Below are 16,095 nucleotides of genomic sequence, written 5' to 3'. Positions count from 1 at the left end.
TATTATTTCCACTCGTCCAAATGAAAGCATTGTTATTTTAAATTCTCTACCCCAAGCTTTGTAGCAGAAACTCAAAGGCCTTGTATCTCGTACAGCTTGATATATTACGGCAGTTTGTTGGAAGTGTTCGCACAGACGCCCCTCAGTCACGAACCAGAGCCATTTTTTAAAGGATTTTGAAACTTTAACCGGCATTATGGACGTATGTTTATGAATTTTTCTGCTGGTCACGTTTAAAAACTCTTTCTATTTAATTTAATATGTTCCCTGTAGTTTAGAGTATTTTTCTTTAGAATGTTTCAAATGGAAAGTGGAAAGTTTTTCCAGCAAAATTCGATCGTGACTTCAGATAGCAAAGAGAACAAGCAGGAGTAATAATAGACCGATCAGTCTGACAGAGAACGAAACAATCGAGAATTTGTTGTCTCTCTGTTTTCTTGTTTTTCAAGCTGTTACGTTCGGAACGGGCGTACCGGAAATTACAACGTGACGCCCTTCGATTTCTTCCATCTCCGGTCGAGATGTGACGGTGTGAGTTCACCCCTCACTGGCCGGGATAAACCACACTGCACAATCTAAGAAAATGAGAACGAGACGAGCGTCATGTTTTCTACGTGAGATTCGTGTCTCGAGTTCTCTTTTCGTTCTCATTTCATCCCCTTCGCACGTGATTTTCTTCGGGTTATCATGTACAATTTTTCTGGGAGTCACGTTGGTTCGAAGTACCTTTCACTTTCGATTGTTTGTTTGTAAACTGCGTAGAAAAATAAATAAATTGAATTTACAGTGAATGATTAAATTATTATAAATAGCATCGGTATAATTAGGTCTGGGACAGAGTAGGTGAAATGTACATTGGATTTTCATTTGTCAATAATATTAGAAAACTCAACTCATTCCATTGTATATGTTATTATAGTTATTTTGAAAATTTTCCAAGAGAACTATAGCCTTAGGATACCAGCAGTCATTTATCATCAACTGCTCGATAATATTCAGCCAGCGTTGACCAGTCCTGAACGAAGTTGAAGTTCACGAATACTCACCCCCTTCTAATAAATCAATATCGACAGGGATGTTATACTTTTTTTTCTGCCTTCAAGATATCTTTTCTGTGAAAGTAGACGATATCGTTTTTCATCTTTACAACGATCTTTCCTTGTTTTTCTTCCATCGTTAATGATTTTATTTCATTTGTATTTGACAAATGATATTTTTCAAAATTATTTCTCTGATGGTCTACTGACCATAATGATACTTCATTAAAAAATTTCCAGTTCGTACAGTAATTTTTCAAGAATGGTTTTCATTAAACGAACGTTCCTTGCCATAAGAGAAAACGTTCGCCGATGACTTGTATTAATTTTCATAATTGTAATATCCGAGGAAAAGTGCACTGGCAGCGACAACCGATAATAAATTACCGTCGAACGAGGGTAAGATTATAAAGATAGACACTCGGTTTTTGCAGATCCTTCCGGTGAATAATTAATTCCTAGGATGGGATGGCTCGTCCGATGGGTCCAAAGACATCCAACGGGAACTCGTCCCCGTTGATGCAAAAGGGAACCTCACTAATTCCAGTTGGCCCAACTTTCACCTCGTTCTGCATATAATTTGCGACTTCATTACTTTCTCGTCTAACTTTCCAGAATTTGCATTGTACCGCCTGTTAAGTTAAATGAATAGAAATATTTTAACGGACAGACCTGTCCTTTCTGAATCCATCTGCAGGTGCAGTATTTTTTTTCACTTTTTACAAATTTCATTAGCATACTAAGAGAGAAAGGGTAATAATTTGTAATTAATTGTTATTGAAAATTCTTTCTACATAGAAAATCTGAAAATACTTTCAGATTCTACACCTAAGATAAAGTTTATCTTAAAATAATATTTTATTTGGAATAATTTATTTTCACTTGGATTTTCTCATGCAGCTGCATGGTGATCGATACCACTCTCAGTACCAGAGAATTCAGAGTGCTGTCGCGACACAGCTTCGTCAACAGTTCTTGCCAGCACCGAGGCAGTAAAAATATTTTTTTTTTTCCTTCACTCAACTCGATAGCTTACGGAACGAGGACCGTTTCATTATGTCCCATTGTGTCGGTGCTTTCAGGTTCCGGCGCCGTTTCATTTCGGCGCGCGACGTGGCGACCCTTTGCCCTGAAATTTCGCTCTAATTGCAGACAAATTAATGTCACCGGACGAGCGCGCTCCACACCGTTGATTGGTACGTTCGCCTCGTATCCGGAACCAGGAATGCGAAAATCTACGTTCGGCTGCACCAAAATTGTGTTTGGTTAGGTATTTACGAATTCTCCAAACAATGCCATTCAATCTTTTCAAAATCCTTAATGGAATTTCGTCTATCAAAAAATTAGAAATTGAAAATTAATAAATCAAGTGGTGGTAAAAATCAGCCCATATGCAAACGAAGCAGTGGAACGTGGTTTCATCTGTCTTCATTGTTGTTCCAGCGTGCAAGCGTCCAGTGACGTTTAAATTTTGAGAGTGGAAACACGTGACGGGATACGGGACGAATACCAAGTGGCCAGCAAGATAAATTGATTCGATTCGAAATGGGAAGAGAGGCGAACGGGGACCAATTTCGTGCCCAAGATTCTCAACCCCGACGGAGTTTCCCAAGATTTTTCATTTCCCTAGAAAACGGTGCGTACCTTTCTTGACTCTAAATAACCATACGTTTCTCTTGTTACTTTCTTTTCTTTTTTTCCAGCGAATAAGTATCCCACGGAGAGTTTCGATATCGTTTCGTATTAAATTCTACCAGCGAAATCTCGCTAGAATCTTGAATCCAGCTGATGGTCGTCGGTGGTTTAAGGGTCAGCGTGACGTCACAGAATGGACCGGAGCAAGACGATGGACGGTGTACGATGAATAAATTACGAGGACAGTGACACGAAACCGGCGAGATGAGTAGCCGAGATAGTGGACTGGTCTATTTTTGTACGACCATCTCTACGCTGATCCAGTTTTTCTATTCCTTGGATCCATTGCACCGCTTATGATTAATTAGCTAATAGAAGGTAACGTTTATTCAGCTCGCGTAGACCGCAAACGCGTGCGCAAATTCGGTCAGCATCTGGATCGCGTGGCAGTTGATAAATTTCGGAATTGGTCGACGATAAACATACACGTCACCCCGAAGTCCCGTATATTCTATAATACGTGTTCTCCGTTGCGTTGCATTAGTTCATTTCAATCGCGACGAAATCAAATTACGAGCAACGAATTGCGATTGAAACTGTGCGCTACGTCCGGCAAACACCCCGGCGAGTTAATCACGTACACACGATAAATTTACAGTCAATGGAAAGCATCGGGCGCAAATTTCACATTTCACCTTTAACCTTCGGAAGTTGGTCAATGGATCCATTCGAATAGCCTAAAATTACGTATTTAAATTGAAAATTTTATACATATTTCTAAATGATACAAATTTCGAAGGAGTCTCTAGGGTAAATAAGGACTGATAGGACAGCGAGGAGAAGAGAAATGAATAGAAAATTTATTTTCTCTGATTCGTAGAAAATAACAAGTTTCCTCAGCGATGTCCAAGAAGAACGCGAGAGTCACCGGCCAGATTTCAGCCGGTGTTTATCCCATAATTCGTGTCTCGAGCCTTCATCCTTCTCCCGGCAACAGCGGTCGTTTCCTCTTGCACTAAATCACAGACGACGTAGCCAGCAGCGAGCAAGTGACCCAGAAATTAAAGTATTCCATCCGGTGCACCGTCTTCGCGATCGCTTTATTTCGCTTATTAAAAACGAAAGCTCAGCGAGATTGCCTGCGAGAGATTCTGTTTCTCGTTTCACGTCAACCGAACGTGTTTCCGTCTCCAGGCTCGTTCAGTGGAACTTTACCGGACATTACGAGCCGGATATTCCTTCCGGTCGGTCTCGGCCAAGCTCACCCAGGCTACGCGTTAAATCATTGTTAACGCGCTTGTCACCACTGACCTCGAAAGTTATGGCGCTCGATGCACAGATGGGAGTGCTGCTTTGTTGCAATATACAGCGAGTTGCAAAATTGTTTAGAATATATAGGGGGTTACAAAATTAGTTTCACAGAGGGTGAATTGGTCATTGGGGGGTTAGGAAAATTTCCGGTGGTCTGGTAGGGATTTGAGGGGTGCAATTAATTAAAATTCCCTATGTCAGTAATCTTCTATCGGTAATTTCGTAAAATAAATTTTAATTAGCCTAGGCTGTGTTTGCATCTTTGTACTCAGGGTTAAGGGTTGAGGATTAAGTCCAAGTTTGCCTCTGGTTAGGTGGTATATTTCTATCGGGAAGGTATCATGCCTGTCCAGTTGCTAATTGAGAGGGTACGATTACTTATGCGACCTCTTGTACGTGATCTCCTGTATGCCCGTAGCGGTATCAACGTGTGCAGCAAGCTAACGTATCCTGGGCGAACGAAGCGGCACCAGAAATCGATCCTGTGTAAGATACTTCGAGACAGATACGTTCCTAGACTGATTCAACGTACTTTGAGAAAGTTTTCCTCTCGGGCAGACGATGTCGGGAACGGGAAGGAAAAGTGTCGTTGCCGTTGAGAGAACGTTACGAGACTCTTATCTGGACGAACGTTTCCAGTTGGCACGATAGCTCTTCGCTCAACTTTCTTCCCGTACCCAAGGCCCAGAGACGCATAATAATTTACCGGTTATTCATATTCATAAACGGGCCATGCATATTCACAATAAATTTCCCTGCGGTACCGGTCGGGCGGAAAGTGTAAATTATTTCCTTGGCAAATTGAAAAGCTGCTGCTTGGTAGCGCTGCGTACAGATAGAGAGAATCACTATTCGTCGTCGCGACGCGGAAACCGTCGATTTTCGAGCGTTCAGATACTTGACCTGATGATGGTGCATTTGTCGCGTCGTTGAAGGTACTCCTTTTCGAGAGTACTCTCTTGCTCGTGAGACGGTTTCAGGCGGTTTCTCTATAGACTTGCGTTTTCAAATACATCACGTTATTTGTAGGTAGATATACAGTAGGCGCTTGATAATTCCCCATTAGAAAGGAAGTTCGTCCACAGGAAATAGCTAAACAATTCAAGAATCAAACCATCCTCCATAAACCCAAGAAGTTGATCTTCCATTGTGCTTTTCCACTCCCATTTCCAATTTCCTTTTTTCCCCCCATCACCTTTCCTCTCCTCTCTCAACACAGTCAACGATCAAAAGTATCTCGTCTCCAATTCAACCGAACTTTTCTTTAGATATACAGGTGAGATCGTTGGTCTCCGAGATCCAATAAATCCCTGGTTCTTCCACCCTCGGGTGAACCCCTTTGTCTCCCTTTCGCTCCCACCTTATTTGCACCTCTTTCTCCCTCCATCGAATACGATTATACTCGTTCCGGCGTCTTCTTTCCTGTTCTTTTCATCCACCTTTTTATTCCCGCTGTTAAAGTTCGTCTACACGAACACGGTGACACTAGGATTTTTCTTTCGTATTGAAAGAGAAATACAACCCTCGAAAGTAGCGGAAAATCTATCGATAGAAAACAGACAAAAGTAAGAGTGAATTGTAGCGGAAAGGACTGGAATTCTAATGGAAGGAAAACAGAAAAAAATAAAATGACACACCGTGTGGAGATAAATAGAAGAGGGTGAAAAATAAAAATAAATTATAAAATAAAAAGTGGATGAAAACAGACAGATTGGCTTGGGTAGAAACAAAATGGAAAGGGATGAAAAAAGGGTAAAGGGTGAAAGAAAGCAGAGAAAGACGTACGAAGTAAAGGGTGAATAAAAAGAGACGGATACACGGGGGTTGAAAACGAGACGGAGAGGGATGGAAAGCGTTTCGCGTCGAGAGCGAGCGGGTCGATGGTGGGGGAAGGGGAGAATCAGCGCACAGCTACACCCCATCGTGACGGTCGCGCCAGTCAGTCGTCCGCGCACCTTCGTTCGGTGAAGATCGTCGTTTTCGTTTGTGAATTTTCGTTTGCCTTGCGAGTGGCAGATCATCGACCGTCATTCTTTGATCAACTGACCTCTGGTTAGTGGTGACGTCAACGTTGTGCCATCAACCCCATCGCCAACCACCCTGTCAACCCACTGTCAACCCTTAACAATCTGTCTCTACAAACTGGTGAGACAAACAATTTCTTTATATTTCTGCGACAATTTTTAAATCATTCCGCGTACGTTATTATTATTATTACTACATACATTGTAGTTAATTTAGTTAGTTTGATATCTTTAGTTGTTTCTTCAACGTTGCGTTTAGTGTTCGAATAAGAAAAGCCACGGGGTTAAAAGGTAGGGCAACGGGGGTGAAAGTTGGTGGCAACATGTTTGTCTTACGGGGAGCACAAGCTCCAGCAACGAGTCTGTTTTCTTTTCTTTCCCTCGTTTTTTATCAGCGTGCGAGAGAAGCAATCGATACCCGATTCTCGAGATGTAACCAAGGACGCGCCACGGCTTATCCGCAGCGACACGTTAGAAATGAATGGATTGCGTACCGTGGATTCTTCTTTTCCATTGTTTCATGCCTTTTATTGCATTCAGTGCATAGCTCCTCTTTCTATAACCCCTTTGTTGTGACGTCCATTGTGTAATAAATAAACAATTTTTCTTTATTATTTATTTCAATGCTTTCAAAGAAAATCTTTACTTATCTTCGTCGTTAATTATTATTTTTTAATGATGGACGTGTACAAAGGGGTAAAGTAGCTTTAATATTCGATAGCTATTTTGAACAGCAGAATGATTTGGAGCTTTAGGAAATTAATTATTATTTTCTTAGCATATATTTACTTCGCCAGTAGCTAAGCATTCTCTCGTTGAACGAACACATTGATAGGGAATTACAAGGAGAATCTGTTTACCTCGAACGAGGCGTAGCACGGTAACCATTGTTTTTCAGAGAGACGGTTGATTACATTTAAGGATGTTTAAAATATTAAAAAATCGATGATTTTTGAAGATTTCGTCGGACAATTTATCTTGCTCGTGTAGGCTAAAGGCAAGGCTAACTTAGCACTTCCCTTCAGCACGCACAATCAATACTTGTTTTTCTTGATGGAATCTACATTCTCATACGCAGTTTATATCCCACCATAATTTATTAAAATGTGTCAGCGACACATGGGGTAAGGGGTACAGCTGTTGATCCCTATACAATGATTGACTCCTTTGAAAAAACGGGGGAAAATATAATAGTGTTTCTTAAATAATAAAATACAATTATATATATATATATATTTTTTTTTAGAAGAGACCTACTTAATAAAATATCAAATTTCAATAAAAGACTATATCTGATGTTGTAGATATTAATACAAGTACTCTTAGACGTTCTGGTTGTTACTCGTATTTCTTGGTATTCTCGTGGAATAAAATGTGCCTCGCTAGGTATACAGTTACCGTTTAGAATCATCCGAAACGTCTCTCTACACTGTTTGCAATTTCTGTTATGCCATGAACCAGGGTATAATTCCCCTATCGTGCTACAATACCGCGGTCTTTATTGCCCCTGCAGAACCATACCCGTCTCTTTCCCAGCGATGAAACCACGCTCTTGGCGAAACACGTCCGGAAACATTTGGAATTGATGCGTGAAATTTTAGCCGGTAGCAAGCCATAAAAGTCGTTGTAATTTCGACGATTCCAAGACCACGTGCAATCGTATCTATCGAACAATTCTTACTGGGTCGAACTCCGTTTCTCTTCTAATTATGAAAATACAGTGGTCTGAAGCACTGTTCAAAAAGGGGTTGTTATCCCCATTTTCCAGGTGGCCCTGTTCTAAGCTATTATTACCCTTTTGGAATAATTAGAATAAAAATAATTTTTAAAAATAATTATTAAAATATCTTGAACCAGGGGGGCCCCCGGGATTTTCCGTCACCTTCGAATTAGTCGAAAATGAGTTTCTCCTTAGTTTGCTTACTTGTTATCTGACAGGATTTGCGTAGAACGGAAATAGGAAGTGCACAATAATCGCTCGCGGGCTTATTATTAATTATATACACGCTTTCTAAACATAAATTCGTCCATGGTGCCGTTTCAACTTGTACAAATTTGTGGTCGCATTAGTTCCAGGTCGTGTATGCTAGTTTCTATCTGGTTGTATAGCGAGAATAGCGGCGTCATTTTAACCGGCGATGTTCATTCACTCGAAACTAGCGGTTTTCCGTGTAAATTTTCACGTTGCCAATAATCGTTTCACTATGAGCATATTTGCCGTTCACCCTGAATGGCATTGTAATCAACGTTACACTAATCGTTATTCGAAAGTATATTTGCTTGGGGCCAGTGAACTTTGTTCTCTTCTCTTCTCTTCTCTTCTCTTCTCTTCTCTGTTGATTCCTGCCTTCAGACATGAAATATTTCAAGTATTTCTACTTGATGCCGTCAGTCAAATTATAGAGTAACGTACACAGTTGTTGGCTCCCGTACAATGATTGACCCAATATCTAATGGGTTTCTTAACCTTCAGACGGCAGACCATGGAGAAAATCACAATTTTAATTTAATTAAGCATTAATTACGAGATTCACGAGTGAGAAGAACAGAGCATTTAATAAAATGTGGCTTTTACAAAAAAAATTTATTTTTCTCGAATGAAGTAATTATTATTTCGATTGAACAAGCAGGTGGTTCTCACAGCAACGCGAATAATCCTAGTTAAATAGGTAGGGTTCTTTTTGCGGTCAGTCTTGTAACTAGCTGGTAAAAAGAGTTTCCACGTTTTACATAACTTGGGACTCAAACGTGTACGAAGGGTCTAATGAACGATCCGTACGAGGGTCGAATCGAAAAGTAGAGTTGCTTGTCGCCCAGTGGAAATTGTTCCCGAGTTACACCGCGTCTCTCTTGCCTCTGCCGTCCACAGGATCTATGTACCTTGAACTTTTCGAAGTTTGTGCCCGACAAAGGAAGCGTGACATGCTGAACAAGAAGTGGCGATCAATCAGAATTAAGGCTCCTCTTCGGTTGTTTGAATGAGATCAGAGAGGTGTAAGTGAACGTGTGATGAAATGCCGATAGATTTCATGAAAGTTACGTGTAATAACGATGCAGATGAAAAGCTCTTGAAAAAAATATTAACATACACCTCGATAGTAATTATTTTATTAGAGAAAAATAAAATTTTTATAAAAGCTACATTTTATTTCATTTTCGATGCACTGGACGTGTAATTAATTTTTCGAACGACGTATTCTCTCGATTTTCTCTTTTAGGGTGTTTCCCTTTGCTTTTCCGTCAGTAAACGACGCTAATCGATACGCAATTCATTTTTATTATGGAAAATTGAATTTTTTAAAATACCCCCATTACACGGGAAACCGATGGGCCACACTCTTCACCCTCCCGGTCGTCGCGTTTATTTTTAACGCGGTACAACCCTTCGTTCATTTTCATAAAACAATTCCTCCTCATGGTCGTACGTCTCATAGATATAAATCAAATAAATGTTGGTTAAGCCGTTGGTTGTCGTGACGCGAATACTAATACGCTAAATGGTAGGGTATTAAAATTCAGCAAACAACCACCCCCTTAGGCGAAGGGTTGCCTTTTAATATGTTTTTTTCTCCATGAGTCACAATTTCTTTTTTTATCTGATTATTTGTTCCGAGCGAACGAACGATAAAGATATTCATAACCCCAGCGGAATGGAATCTTAAAATATCTGTCTGGACGGCGACGTCTCGGATAAACACGAAGGATGTCCGAAATATTTCTTCGGGGTGGATTTCGTTGCTGGCCGAATTCTGAATACGAACAGTGAATAATCGTAGCGTTGTTCCTCGTGCTTCGAGCAAGAATAGATAATTTTAACTGGAAGGAAACTCGTCCAGAAAGCTTTCCACTCTGATTTCCTGAGAGCTTAATTCGCTTTTCCCGGTTTGAAAATTAAACAAATTCGAACAGAATACACGAACGTTTCAACATTCATAGTGTATAAGTGGATAAAATTAATTACAGGAACGTAATTTGATTCTTACCTTCAGAGTATACCCTTTGCAATTATCTCGATACAAAATTTAACGTTAAAAAATTTCAGACAATTTTACAGTTGATAGTGAAATACAAAGGGTTATTATCCGATCCTCTTATGCACTGTTTTCATACTTATTTTAATATCCTGAAACAACAAGTGAATTTCGAGACAACTCTGGCAGTAGGAAAAAGAGCATCAAGCGATTACACGTGACGGAAAGAAAACAATTCCAGCTGTATTTTCCATTCCGGGACGATACACAGAGCGTTATTAAGTAGACGAGAGAGGGAAAAACGAAGTTGTTTGTTCCCGGCTTAAAATAATTTCACGAGGCGAAGGTAAAAAGCCGGCGCAAGGAACGAAGTTTCCAATGAGATTCGAGCACTCGCGAGCCGAAAGCACGCGACTGTTGCAAAAAGAGCGCTGGAATAAGGAACGAATGCAAAGTACCTCCTAGACGAGAGTCGTATCCAAAGATTTACCGTGCAGAAGCTCTCGGTTGTGCTTGTCCGTTTGTCTGTTTGTCAGACGGGACCTCTCTCGACGACCCCCACTCTTAAACCGTGCAACCCTTACAGCCGTACATTTATGTTATGCAAATGCGATCTTCTAGCCGGGAAAAGAATATAAGAGGAGAAAGAGTGACACTAGGGTGCAGGTCGCGCGAGGAGGAAATAAAATTCATGATAGTTTGACTCAGGTATGGAGAACTGGCCACCAGAGAGCGGCAAGTTATCCAGAGTCTGCTATAAAATTTCTTCGTAGAACAAACACGCTACCTTCCATTTTCTTTTTTTTTTTCATTTATTCATTCGAGCTAACTTGTTTTTGGGTAGTTTTAATGGAATCGGATAGCCGGGTAAATTCGATATATTTTTTGTCCCTCTCTTTTATTTTACTTTTTCCGCGAATCGGAGATAACCATTTTATCTGGAAATTTATTTCTCGCGGTGTTAATAATGCATGAAGCGACGGATGGAAAATTGATATTGATTTGGAGGCACGAGGGAGATTTAATATTTCGATGGTTCGGATATCTACTATTCGTGACAGTGATACATGGGATTTTACCTTGTCATTTTTTAACATGTTTGTATTGATTGAATGATGTGTTAATTGCAATTTTATAATTGCCAATTTCATGAAGTAATACGGTGTTTAATGATTTCTTTTTGAAGTAGTCGAAAGTTGACAAAAAAGCTGAGCTTGAAGTAATGAAAGAGTAAATGTAATTTGTACCTCTATCAATCATTCCCAGTGTAATTTTTCATAGAGGCTACGTCAAACCCGTTCACTTTCTCGAATTAACCTGCATATTTCTCCTGAAAAGTTTGTCGGACTTTTCCTCAACTTTACCCCTTGGGACAAGGTAATTCCTGACCTGCTGCGTCGGCGAGCAACTGCATATTCATAAGTGGCTATTTTTTTAATTACTTAATCGTCCCGCGTCTCGTCGCCCATCGGGAAGAGCTCATAAATTTTCATTTCAGCTCACTTTGTTCATCGAGCTTCCTCTTTTTTTTTTTCATTTTTATTTAGGTCGTATTTAAAGCGGACCGTCGAACGGCCTAGGTCGAAGATCACGATCGTAACCGTGACGTAAGCAACAACGTTTGCTTCTGACAGGTATGGAAATACAGGCGATGGCCTGCAAATTGCTTCTTCCACTTTAAACCAACCGTTTTCCACTCGATTCCGATGACGTTCGCTTGTCTCGTACGTTTACCAAATCCTTTACCATTTCAAGATATTCTTACCCGAGGTATCTTAGTTGCTTTGTTGCATCAGAATCGACGAATTTGATAATAATTAACAGGGCTGAATTTACCATTAGGCAAAATTGGGATCTACTAAAAAGGGAAGCTCGCGTGGGGGTGTATGTTGTTACTGCATAAAATTTCTAATTTCTTGACTTGTGCCACTATCATTGCCAAGTAACGAAATGCCCAACGTCGCAATGAAGGTGTCAAATATAAGGTGAATCTTCTGTTCATTAAGACTTTCCTCGAGTTCTATCGACGCGAGCACTCGGAGAGCGCGTTCGCAGCTTCTTGTCCCAGTGAAATCGGATAATCCGACGAATTCGTTACGCTTCTCAGAGCTGGCTCTTTCTCCGTGGCGTGGGCGAGAGGTGATTTGCATAAATTTTCCACGGGTGGAAATGAAATTGCTCGTGAAGCGACGGCGAAGCCTCTTTCCGCCCTATTTGAAGCGTGCACTCGCAATCAGGACGCAGCGATGTACGCGTACGAGCGACGTCGTTTACCAAGCTTCCCGGCGTGCTAACATTTTGCAAATAAGTTGAATTTCACGGTGCAACGTCACACAGACACTGTTTCCTTTCGATGTGTCAAATTCACGAAACTCCACCCGTTAACTGTGCACGTTTCGACCCGGTCATATTCGTCGATGGAAAATCTTCGGTTATTGCGATTTAATACTCGTCATCGTAACGGATCTGCGGATTTTTTGTCGCGCGATTACCACTAGCTGGATCGTTTGGTTTGAATAGCGTTTCGATGTTCTCTCGTCACGACCATTTTCCCTCGTTCGTTTCAGCCGGCTGCTAGAAAAACATTGTACAACGAGAACGTTGAAACGCGTCGACAAGGGCGTACAATCTCTTACTTTTAGAAAAAGAATCTTCCACCATGAATAAATAGAAGCCGTTTAAATATTAGGTTAGTCATTAAATTTGCAACCTTTTCACTGTGTTTTATTAAATGCTACGGACGTTCGAGAATCCGACAGGTTTTTAAAAAATAGATACGCGATATGCATCTCATGAATTTAATTGTTAATTAAGGCAGGATATTTATCTTGATATGTTTCTAGCAAATCTCTTAGCCAGGAGAAATTATTCTTAAACAAGCAACAACGTTATCCCGACGCAAGATTCCCGCGTTTTTTATTCCACCCTCTCGTTCTTTACACCACAAAACGAGCCATTTAGAAGGTACTTCACCCCGTTCCAGGGGTCTGAACGTTTGAAAAACGTCGGCTCGTTTAAAACGCATCCCTCTGTCGTACGGTTTCCTTGCTCTCCTCGTTCTTGTTTTGTGCTCCTTAAGTAGAACCGGATGGCCAATTATCAGACTTAAGAGAAACCTACGACTGTTGCAACTTCAAAGAACGTCTCCCAGATGGATGGCCGGTTTTCCTTTCAAAAGTTTTTCTTCCCTTTGCATCGAGACACGTCCGCTCGTAGATTAGGCCGAGTATCCTTAGGCAGGAGGATGTCTATCAAGGGGAGATAGCAATTTTACACCGACCGACCGCAAACGACTGCTTACGGTTATAGACGTAGCGTAATTAAAGCTTCGTAATTAAAGCACCCTGGTCGAAGGAGAAGAAAAAGGGTCGCCTAAAAATGCTACCACCTCTGGGAAGTACATTTAACCTTACCCGGAATAGAGTGGGGTAGGTGCAATCAACACTGACTGCAAAGAAATTACTGTATCCTAGTGGGAGGGCTGCTTTGCATGGTTCGAAACTCTAGCCCTTCTTATTCTAGCCGAAACTCGGCGAATTCTTGCGCAACAGCCGAATGGTAAGGAGTTGGTCGATCCTTTGGTCCGTTTTATTTGAAAGAGAGGTTTTAAACGTTCACGAAAAAGAGAGAGAGAGAGAGGGAGGACGAGTGGAAAGCAAACTGACGGCTATAAAGATATTACGGGACTGCTGAAAGAATGTAATTTCGTACGAACAGAGCTCTAGCTTGGTGGTTATGCCCGAGCTGAAAGGAGAGCAAAGGGGTGGCTTAACTCGAGGGTAAACGCGCATTTTCCAAAAGTACATTGCATTAGTTCGCTGCAGCATCGGTAAGAGGGATGAAAAGCTGAAAAGGAAGATGGTCAATTGAGAGAGAGGGAAGGCTGGGTGATAGAGAAAGATAGAGTTAAATTCACATTATTGAGAACGAGGGAAAAGAAAGTCTGGATTTGAGGGAAACAAAAAGAAGGGGCGCAAGTTTTCGCAGGCTCTTCCCCTTTTTCTCTCTTTTATTCCTCGCTACGCACAACTTCGGGGAAATACTAGAATCCTACTGCAGGCTCTAGCTTTTGCTCTACTAAGCACGAGGGCGCGTGTTTACCCCCTTTTAGCTTGGAGAGCAACGTTCTGAGAATGCGAAGTACCCCACGAACCTTTCTTTCTCCCTTAGGCTGTTTAGCCAGTTTCTCTGGTTTCCCATTTCGGAACATCCAGCGAAATGCTGTCCCGAACTTTCCTCGTTGAATTGAACAGTCTGTAAATTGCTACTCGTACAGGAGTGGACTTGTATTTTCCAAAATTAAACGGAGGTGGTAGATAAGGATGTGCGGGCACCCGAAAATTAGGGATTCTTCGGAGATTTTAGAGATTCTTCGTTATCAATTGTTATCGTATCATTTCTTTGTCCCTCGAAACTTTCTCTTCTTACTATCATTTCTTTCGCGTACTTCTTTTTTTCTACTGACGACGAAACAACCCTCCGGGCGATCATCGTTTGTACTCGGTGTTGAGAGCTTAATGGCGAAACTCGTTGTTATTCGTGCACGGGTGTTGAAACGGCCAGCAAGAACGCCCCTGGAATTGGGTCGTGCTCGTTTAAACTTTCATCCGACTGAAGTTCACCGTTAGTCTTTTTCCGTCCGTGTTAAGACATCGTCGCGATACCAGACAGGGTCAAACGTGTATCTCGAACACATCTTATGAATCATTCGACGGAATTTCCGATCGGGAATGTACGATATTTCATGAATTTTTCACCCCTTTGTTATTTCCCTCCATTTTTATCTCGTTGAAACGTTTTAAAAAGAGAAAAATACCTTCAAAACAAACGAGGTCCGATATTTTCCTTTATTCAACTTGCTCGTGGAAAAATATCTCGAATTCAAAGAATTTTTGGAGAAACCGAAACCTTTCACGCGTACCGTTTTTCACCTGTACCTGTGACAAACATTTAACCAGACGCTTTTAATTGCACGGTATCGCGCTCATAAATTGGGCACACTTCGTTATCAATAATCCGAAGATTAAATCTGCTGTGACGTATCGAACGGAACGAGTTTGCAGCGGATATAAAATCGACGTTGCAAAAAAAGATAAAGAACACTTTTTTCACGGGTATCGAGCGAGAAAAAACAAGAGCAGGAGTTTTTTGGGGTTGCCAGAGTCGATGGAGGGTGCTTTTTGTTTTTTGTATATGATAGAATACCTCGTTGGGTGTTTTACAAAATTCACCGTTTCTAGTTTCTAGTTTCTAGTTTCTGTAACACACTCTGTGAAACGAATATAGTACAGAACCGTTTAATTCAATCGAACCTACAAAACAGATATGAAGATATTAATTTAAAGTTAAATTTATAATTTTTAAAAGAAAGGGTTTCATATATTAGAAGAATAATTTTAAAAGAACAATGTACAATTTAGAGAATGAGAATAATGTGAAACATAGGGTAAATTAAAATGGGGGTACTCTCCATGGTCCGCCGTCAAAGAGTTAGCGAACATTTAATTAAATACTTGTATGCATGGCATGTGATATGCGATTAAAATGATAAAAAGGGTATTAAAACTCATTTCACAAAAAATTTAATACCCACTTAATTAACATTTGGTATTTTAAAATCTATTTACAAACGATTAACTTAAGTATCTCATGATTTGCATGGCATACACAGAAACAAGTCGGTGTCGCCAAGGTGGCACAGAAAATCGTGTATAAAGGTTTCTAGGGACTCAGGGTGGAAACTACATGGAAATCCTTTAATTTAGTGAAAGCTGTGACACAACTGGACGGCTTAGAAGGGGATTAAAACACGGGGGGAATTTATAAAGCCGAACCATCTCCGTCATTCTCTGTTTCTCCTTTCACCTTTGCCTATCCCTTTCTCCATTTATAGATTCATCCGTGTCACCAATCCGGTTCATTCGTATTCGAATCTCAGCAGATTATACGCTCCAGCTTTTCCCAGGAAAACTGTATTTCCATTACCCTCCTGACACTTCGCGACGGAAACATACCCCTTTGGTGTCGTAATTTAATTAACCGACCGTCTTAACTCACCCGGAATGTTGCATAATATTCGGCGAAGAACGCGTTACATCACATTCGTCTGATTCTTTT

At 40.7% G+C, this 16,095-nt stretch overlaps 1 protein-coding gene across 3 annotated transcripts in view; it reads left to right on the top strand.

The window, feature by feature from the left end:
• Positions 1-2,033: 2,033 nt before the first annotated feature.
• Positions 2,034-16,095, top strand: part of LOC117603247 (uncharacterized) — an 86,320-nt gene continuing 72,258 nt past the window's right edge. The window contains exon 1 of one of the 3 annotated variants that reach the window (XM_034322213.2): positions 2,034-6,128. The gene's annotated coding sequence lies outside the window, so the exon portion shown is untranslated. The remainder of the gene's footprint in view (positions 6,129-16,095) is intronic. The other 2 variants (XM_034322210.2, XM_034322207.2) reach the window with 2 other exon arrangements.

This window comes from Osmia lignaria, chromosome 4 (assembly GCF_051020975.1).
Source record: "Osmia lignaria lignaria isolate PbOS001 chromosome 4, iyOsmLign1, whole genome shotgun sequence".
Lineage (NCBI taxonomy): Eukaryota > Metazoa > Arthropoda > Insecta > Hymenoptera > Megachilidae > Osmia > Osmia lignaria.
Note: the sequence above shows the minus strand (reverse complement) of the source record. Positions and strands in the feature narration are given on the sequence as shown.